The sequence below is a fragment of the Haemorhous mexicanus genome, chromosome 34 (genome assembly GCF_027477595.1).
Source record: "Haemorhous mexicanus isolate bHaeMex1 chromosome 34, bHaeMex1.pri, whole genome shotgun sequence".
In the NCBI taxonomy this organism is placed as follows: domain Eukaryota; kingdom Metazoa; phylum Chordata; class Aves; order Passeriformes; family Fringillidae; genus Haemorhous; species Haemorhous mexicanus.
The window spans coordinates 1,957,540-1,966,072 of record NC_082374.1 but is presented as its reverse complement, the minus strand read 5'-3'; the positions used below and the strand labels follow the sequence as shown (position 1 = coordinate 1,966,072).

Sequence of the window (8,533 nt, the reverse complement as noted above, 5' to 3'; positions counted from 1 at the left end):
GTTAATTACGGCAGTCATTAATGATTAATGATTGATTATTAGTGATTAATTAATGATTAATAACTCTGGGACTGAGGGAGAGCCGGGGGTCCCGCCCAGGGGGGGCCATCTCACATCAGGGGTGGGGGCTGGGCACCTGCAAGGGCAATAAAGGGTTAATTACGGCAATTATTAATGATTAATGATTGATTATTAGTGATTAATTAATGATTAATAACTCTGGGACTGAGGGAGAGCTGGAGGATCCCACCCGGGGTGGCCATCTCACATCAGGGGTGGGGGCTGGGCACCTGCAATGGCAATAAAGGGTTAATTACTGCAATCATTAATGATTAATGAGTGATTATTAGTGATTAATTATTATAATTAATGAGGGAGAGCCGGGGGGTCCCGCCCAGGGGGGGCCATCTCACATCAGGGGTGGGGGATGGGCACCTGCAGGGGCAATAAAGGGTTAATTATGGCAATTATTAATGATTAATGATTTATTATTAGTGATTAATTATTAATAATTAATGAGGGAGAGCTGGGGGGTCCCGCCCAGGGGTGGCCATCTCACATCAGGGGCGGGGGATGGGCACCTTCAATGGCAATAAAGGGTTAATTATGCCCAAAAAATTAATATTTAATAATTAATAATTAATAATTAATAATTGATTACTAATGACGATTAGTTCGGGAGCCCGGGTGGGAAATGCCCTTCCCAAGCCGTGGCCAGGGGACTCTGCACAGTTTGTGCTCCTCAGGCAGGGAGAATTCCAACAATAAATGAATCATTTATTAATTAAAATTTAATAATCAAATAAAAATTAGGTAATTAAAATTTTCAATTATTTGGTATTAATTAAATAATAAAATTTTAATTCATTTTTTTGCATTTATGACACTATTTCTATTTTTTTAGTTTATTTATTAAATAAAATTATTTCCTTTTCATTAAATAATTTAAATTTAATCATTGGAAGTTTTCTCCAATCCCTTTTTACATTTCATTTAATTTTTTATTTAATTAAAATTATTTCAATTAAATAAATAAATTTTAATTATTGGAAATTTTCTCCATTCCTATTTTTACATTTAATTTTTTATTTCATTAAAATTATTTCATTTAAATAAATAAAATTTATTATTGGAAATTTTTTCCATTTCTCCTTTTTTTCATTTAATTTTTTCATTTAATTAAAATTATTTCCTTTTAATTAAATAATTCAAATTTAATTATTGGAAATTTTTTCCATTCCTATTTTTACATTTAATTTTTTATTTCATTAAAATTATTTCATTTCCATTAAATAATTCAAATTTATTTCTTTGAAATTTTCTCCATTCTTTTTTAAATTTATTTTTTATTTAATTAAAATTATTTCATTTCCATTAAATAATTCAAATTTAATTCTTTGAAATTTTCTCCATTCTTTTTTAAATTTATTTTTTCTTTAATTAAAATTATTCCCTTTTAATTAAAAAAATAAATTTTAATGCTTTGACATTTTCTCCATTTTTTTGAAATTATTTTTTCTTTAATTAAATTGATTCCATTTCAATTAATCAAAATTTAATTATTTAACATTTTATCCAGTCCTCACCTTTTAAATCTCATTTTTATTTTTTTAAAAATTATTTAATTGCTATTAAATAATTCAAATTTAATTGACATTTTCACCATTCCTCCTCAATTTAATTTAATTTTAATTTTAATTTATTTTTATTTTATTTAATTTCAGCTTTAATTTAATTTAAATTCAATTTAAATTTAATTTTAATTTAATTAATTTAATTTTAATTTAATTTTAATTTAATTTAATTTAATTGATTTAATTTATTTTAATTTTAATTTAATTTAAATTTAAATTTAATTTAAATTTAAATTTAATTTAAATTTAATTTAAATTTAATTTAAATTTAATTTTATTTTTTAATTTAATTTTTTTATTTGAAATTTAATTTAATTTTATCTTAATTTTAATTTAATTTAATTTAATTTAAATTGATTAATTGAATTTAAATTAATGGAATTAATGAAATGCCACCTACCTAAGGGCATGGCAGTCCTCGAGCTCCTAACGCCAGGCTGGAGGGAAAAAAAAAGAGAATTAATTAGGAATTAATTAGGAATTAATGAGGGAATTTCATCATCCAACAGCATTGGCAGAGCAGAGAATTCCTAAAAAAAAAAAAATTTAATTGGGATTTTGGGGGAATTTCCAAAGAGGATTCCCAAAATTTAATTGGGATTTTTAATTGGGATTCCCAAAATTTAATTGGGATTTTTAATTGGAATTCCCAAAATTTAATTGGGATTTTTAATTGGGATCCCCAAAATTTAATTGGGATTTTTAATGGAATTCCCAAAATTTAATTGGGATTTTTAATTGGGATTCCCAAAATTTAATTGGGATTTTTAATTGGGATTCCCAAAATTTAATTGGGATTTTTATTTGGAATTCCCAAAAGTTAATTGAGATTTTTAACTGGAATTCCCAAAATTTAATTGGGATTTTTAATTGGGATTCCCAAAATTTAATTGGGATTTTTAAATTTAATTCCCAAAATTTAATTGGGATTGCCAAAAATAGAATTGAGATTTTTAATTGGAATTCCCAAAATTTAATTGGTGATTTTTAATTGGAATTCCCAAAATTTAATTGGGATTTTTAATTGGGATTCCCAAAATTTAATTGGGATTTTGAATTGGGATTCTCAACATTTAATTGGGATTTTTAATTGGGATTCCCAAAATTTAATTGGGATTTTTAATTGGGATTCCCAGAATCTTAATTGGGATTTTTAATTGGGATTGCCAAAATTTAATTGGGATTTTAAATTGGGATTCTCAAAATTTAATTGGGATTTTTAGTTGGGATTGCCAAAATTTAATTGGGATTTTTAATTGGAATTCCCAAAAATATTTTTAATGGAATTCCCAAAATTTAATTGGGATTTCGAATTGGGATTCTCAACATTTAATTGGGAATTTTAATTGGGATTCTCAAAAATTTAATTGGGATTTTTAAATGGAATTCCCAAAATTTAATTGGGATTTTTAATTGGGATTCCCAACATTTAATTGGGATTTTTAACTGGAATTCCCAAAATTTAATTGGGATTTTTAATTGGGATTGCCAAAATTTAATTGGGATTTTTAATTGGGATTCCCAAAAATTTAATTGGGATTTTTAGATGGTATTCCCAAAAATATTTTAAATGGGATTCCCCAAAATTTAATTGGGATTTTTAATTGGGATTTCCAAAATTTAATTGGGATTTTTAATTGGGATTGCCAAAATTTAATTGGGATTTTTAATTGGGATTCCCAAAAGTTAATTGGGATTTTTAATTGGGATTCCCAAAAATTTAATTGGGATTTTTAATTGGGATTCCCAAAATTTAATTGGGATTTTTAATTGGGATTCCCAAAATTTAATTGGGATTTTGATTTGGGATTCCCAAAATTTAATTGGGATTTTTAATTGGGATTCCCAAAATTTAATTGGGATTTTTAATGGAATTCCCAAAATTTAATTGGGATTTTTAGATGGGATTCCCAAAATTTAATTGGGATTTTTAATTGGGATTCCCAAAATTTAATTGGGATTTTGAATTGGGATTGCCAAAATTTAATTGGGATTTTTAATTGGGATTGCCAAAATTTAATTGGGATTTTTAAATGGGATTGCCAAAATTTAATTGGGATTTTTAATTGGGATTCCCAAAATTTAATTGGGATTTTTAATTGGGATTCCCAAAATTTAATTGGGATTTTTAACTGGGATTCCCAAAATTTAATTGGGATTTTTAATTGGGATTCCCAAAATTTAATTGGGATTTTTAATTGGGATTCCCAAAATTTAATTGGGATTTTTAACTGGAATTCCCAAAAATTGAATTTTTTTTTGGGGGGGTCCCCCTGGATCAGGAGAATTTGGGGAGGGGGCCCAGGGGGGTTCAGGGTCCTCAGGAAGGAGAAAAATGGAAAAAAATCCGGGAATATTTTGGGGGGAAAAAAGGGAAATTTGTGGGAGGATTTTGGGGAAATGGGGGGAGAAAAAGGGGGGAAATTGGGGGTGAAAAAAGGGGGAAATTTGGGATAAAAAAGGGCAGAAATTTGGGATAAAAAGGGGGGAAATTTGGGATAAAAAAGGGCAGAAATTTGGGATAAAAAAAGGGGGAAATGGGGGAGAAAAAGGGGGGAAATTTGGGATAAAAAAGGGGGGAAATTTGGGATAAAAATGGGGGGAAATTTGGGATAAAAAAGGGGGAAATGGGGGAGAAAAAGGGGGAAATTTGGGATAAAAAGGAGGGAAATTAAGGATAAGAAGGGGGGAAATGGGGGATAAAAAAGGGGGGAATGGGGATAAAAATGGGGGGAAATTTGGGATAAAAAGGGGGGAAATTTGGGATAAAAAGGGGGGAAATGGGGGAGAAAAAGGGGGGAAATTAAGGATAAGAAGGGGGGAAATTTGGGATGAAAATGGGGGGAAATTTGGGATAAAAATGGGGAAAATGGGGGGAAATTTGGGATAAAAATGGGGAAATGGGGGGAAATTTGGGATAAAAATGGGGGATAAAAAAGGGGGGAAATTGGGGATAAAAATGGGGAAATGGGGGAGAAAAATGGGGGGAAATTGGGGACGAAAAGGGGGGAAATTTGGGATAAAAGGGGGATAAAAAGGGGAGAAATGGGGGAGAAAAAGGGGGGAATGGGGGATGAAAAGGGGGAAATGGGGGAAAAAAAAAGGGGCAAAATTTGGGATAAAAAGGAGGGAAATTAAGGATAAGAAGGGGGGAAATTGGGGATAAAAAGGGGGGGAAATGGGGGATAAAAATGGGGAAATGGGAGATGAAAAAGGGGGGAAATTAAGGATAAGAAGGGGGGAAATTTGGGATAAAAAGGGGGAAAATGGGAGATAAAAATGGGGGAAATGGAGGAGAAAAATAGGGGATAAAAATGGGGGATAAAAAGGGGGGAAATTGGGGATAAAAACGGGGAAATGGGGGAGAAAAATGGGGGGAAATTGGGAAAGAAAAAGGGGGAAATTTGGGATAAAAGGGGGGATAAAAAGGGGAGAAATGGGGGAGAAAAAGGGGGGAAATTGGGGGTGAAAAAAGGGGGAAATTTGGGATAAAAAAGGGGGAAATGGGGGATGAAAAAGGAGGGAAATGGGGATAAAAGAGAGGGAAGTGGGGGATTAAAATGGGGAAAATTGGGGGTGAAAAGGGGGGAAATGGGGGGTGAAAAGGGGGGAAATTAAAGATAAGAAGGGGGAAATTGGGGATTAAAAGGGGGGAATGGGGGATGAAAAGGGGGGATAAGAAGGGAGGAAATGGGGGATAAAAAAGGGGGAAATGGGGGATAAAAAAGGGGGGAATGGGGGATAAAAAAGGGGGGAATGGGGGATAAAAAAGGGGGGAATGGGGGATGAAAAGGGGGGAAATTTGGGATAAAAGGGGGAAATGGGGGATGAAAAGGAGGGAAATAGGGAATAAAAATGGGGGATAAAAATGGGGGATAAAAAGGGGGGATAAAAATGGGGGATAAAAAAGGGGGATGAAAATGGGGGATAAAAAGGGGGGAAATGGGGGCAGAAAAAGGGGGAAATGGGGGATTTAGGATGGGGGATCCTCTGAGGGGGAATTGATCCTGAGGGGGGATCAATCCTGAAGGGATCCCATGAGGGAGGATCCTCTGAGGGAGGGGATCGATCCTGAGGGGGGATCCCATGAGGGAGGATCCTCTGAGGGGATCCCATGAGGAGGGATCCCATGAGGGGATCCATCCTGAGGGGATCCTCTGAGGGGGGAATCAATCCAGAGAGGGTTGAGGGGGGATCCTGAGGGGATCTTATGAAAGGATCCCATGAGGGGGGGATCGATCCTGGGGGGTTGAGGGCGGTTCCGATGAGGGGGGATCCTCTGAGAGGAACCTTTGAGGGGATCCTCTGAGGGGGATTCCTATGAGGGGGGATCCTCTGAGGGGGATTCCTATGAGGGGGGATCCTCTGAGGGGGATTCCTATGAGGGGGGATCCTCTGAGGGGGGTTCCCATGATGGGGGATTAATCCTGAGGGGTTGAGGGGGGATCCCATGAGGGGAACCCTTGAGGGGATCCTCGGAGAGGGAATTGATGCTGAGGGGCTGAGGGAGGTTCCGATGAGGGGGGATCCCATGAGGGGGGATCAATCCTGAGGGGGTTGAGGGGGGATCCCATGAGGGGGGATCAATCCTGAGGGGGTTGAGGGGGGATCCCATGAGGGGGGATCAATCCTGAGGGGGTTGAGGGGGGATCCTCTGAAGGGGGATCCCATGAGGGGATCCTCTGAGGGGGGATTGATCCTGGGGGATTGAGGGGGGATCCCATGAGGGGAACCTTTGAGGGGATCCTCTGAGGGGGGATTGATCCTGAGGGGGTTGAGGGGGGATCCTCTGAAGGGGGATCCCATGAGGGGATCCTCTGAGGGGGGATTGATCCTGGGGGATTGAGGGGGGATCCCATGAGGGGAACCTTTGAGGGGATCCTCTGAGGGGGGATCGACCCTGAGGGGGCTGAGGGAGGATCCGATGACGGGGGATCCCATGAGGGGAAACTTTGAGGGGATCCTCTGAGGGGGGATTGATCCTGAGGGGGTTGAGGGGGGATCCTCTGAGGGGGGATCCCATGAGGGGAACCTCTGAGGGGGGATTGATCCTGGGGGATTGAGGGGGGATCCCATGAGGGGAACCTTTGAGGGGATCCTCTGAGGGGGGATTGATCCTGAGGGGCTGAGTGAGGATCCGACGAGGGGGGATCCCATGAGGGGAAACTTTGAGGGGATCCTCTGAGGGGGGATCGATCCTGGGGGGTTGAGGGGGGATCGACCCTGAGGGGGGATCCCATGAAGGGAAACTTTGAGGGGATCCTCTGAGGGGGGATCGATCCTGGGGGGTTGAGGGGGGATCGACCCTGAGGGGGCTGAGGGAAAATCCTATCAGGAGAACCTTTGAGGGGGGATCCTCTGAGGGAGGACCCTATGGCGGGGGGGGGGGGGAGACCCCATGAGGGGAGATTCCATGAGGGGAGATCAATCCTGAGGGGAAAATTTGAGGGGGGGATCCTCTGAGGGGATCAATCCTGAGGTGGCTGAGGGGGGATTCTCTGAGGAGACCTTTTGAGGGGCGATCGATTCTGAGGGGTTGAGGGGGGATCCTATAAGGGGATCCTCTATGGGGGGATCCCATGAGGGCAACCATCCTGAGGGGAACCTTTAGGGGATCCGGTAAGGAAGGATCCTATGAGGGGATCCTCTCAAGGGAGATCAATCCTGAGGGGCTGAGGGGGGATCCTCTGAGGAGAACATTTGAGGGGATCCTCTGAGGGGTAATCGATTTTTAGGGGGCTAAAGGAGGTTTCTATTAGGGGAGATCCTCTGAGGGGGGATCGATCTTGACGGGGCTGAGGGGGGGATCCTATGAGAGGGGATCGATCCTGAAAGGGCTGAGAGGGGATCCTATGAGGGGATCCTATGAGGGGAGATCGATCCTGAGGGGACCGAGAGGGTCCCGATGTTGTGAGGGGGAGGGGAACCCCAAGGCCCCGCGCTGAGGGCGCCGCCGGTGCCGAACAAAGGGCCCGTGACCCTCGCGGGCCGCCGTATCCTCCCCTCACCCCCCCTCAGCCGGTCTTACCGGAGCCGGAGCCCTTCCCGGAGCCCTTCCCAAGGCTCATCCCGACCCGATCCCGACGCGATCCCGAACCCGGTCCCGGTAGGGGGAACAAAGGAGCCGCCGGAGCCGCCGCCGCCGCCTCAGGGAGCGCCGGGCCCGCGCCTGCGCGTCCCGCCCCACGCCGCCGCCACGCCCACCGCGCGCGTTCAGCCAATGGCGCGGCGAGCCGGCGCCGGCGCGGCCAATGAGATGCGAGCGAAGGGACGCGCGCGCGGCGGTCAGAGCTCCGCCCACCGCAGGAGCAGCCAATGGGAACACGGCGCGCTGCCCCCCTACAGTAAGAGGAAGGAGGGTGGAAGAGGAGGCCACGCCCACACGCTGTGCGGTAGCCAATGGGAGGCGAGCTCGGCCGATTTTCCCCCGTCCCCAGCCCGACTGAGCTGTCAGTCAATCATTCAGGCAGCCAATCAGCGCGGAGTCCTCCCGCCACGGCCAATGAGAAGGCGGGGTCAGACGGGGGGGAGGCGAGGCGTGGAGGGCGCGCATGCGCGGAGCGTGCGGCACTGCGGCGGGGGGGAGGGGCGGGGACGAAGCCGGGCTACGGTGGGGGAGGGGCGGAAAAGGGGGAGGGGATCCCCGGATTTTGGGGGTCCCAGAGATTTTGGGGGGGTCCCAGGAATTTGGGGGATTTGGGGCGGGTCCCAATCCGGCGGGATCCCGAGATTTGAGGGGAGTCCCAGAATTATGGGGGTCCCAAACCAGGGGGGTCCCCAGATTTGGGGAGGGGTCCCAAGGATTTTGGGGGCGGTCCCAGGAATTTGGGGGTCTCAGTCCAGGGGGATTCTGAGATCCCCCAGGGGGACTGACTCTGGGACTGGGAATGAGACTGGGA

General features: G+C 42.7%; 1 long non-coding RNA gene across 1 annotated transcript; it reads right to left on the bottom strand.

Annotated features, from left to right (window-relative positions):
* Nucleotides 1-249: 249 nt before the first annotated feature.
* Nucleotides 250-7,811, bottom strand: LOC132341009 (uncharacterized). Its single transcript, XR_009490069.1, has 3 exons — nucleotides 7,663-7,811; nucleotides 2,035-2,071; nucleotides 250-290 (listed from the first exon to the last, which is right to left on the bottom strand). It is a non-coding gene; the product is annotated as an uncharacterized LOC132341009 (long non-coding RNA).
* Between the last annotated feature and the right edge of the window lie 722 nt (nucleotides 7,812-8,533).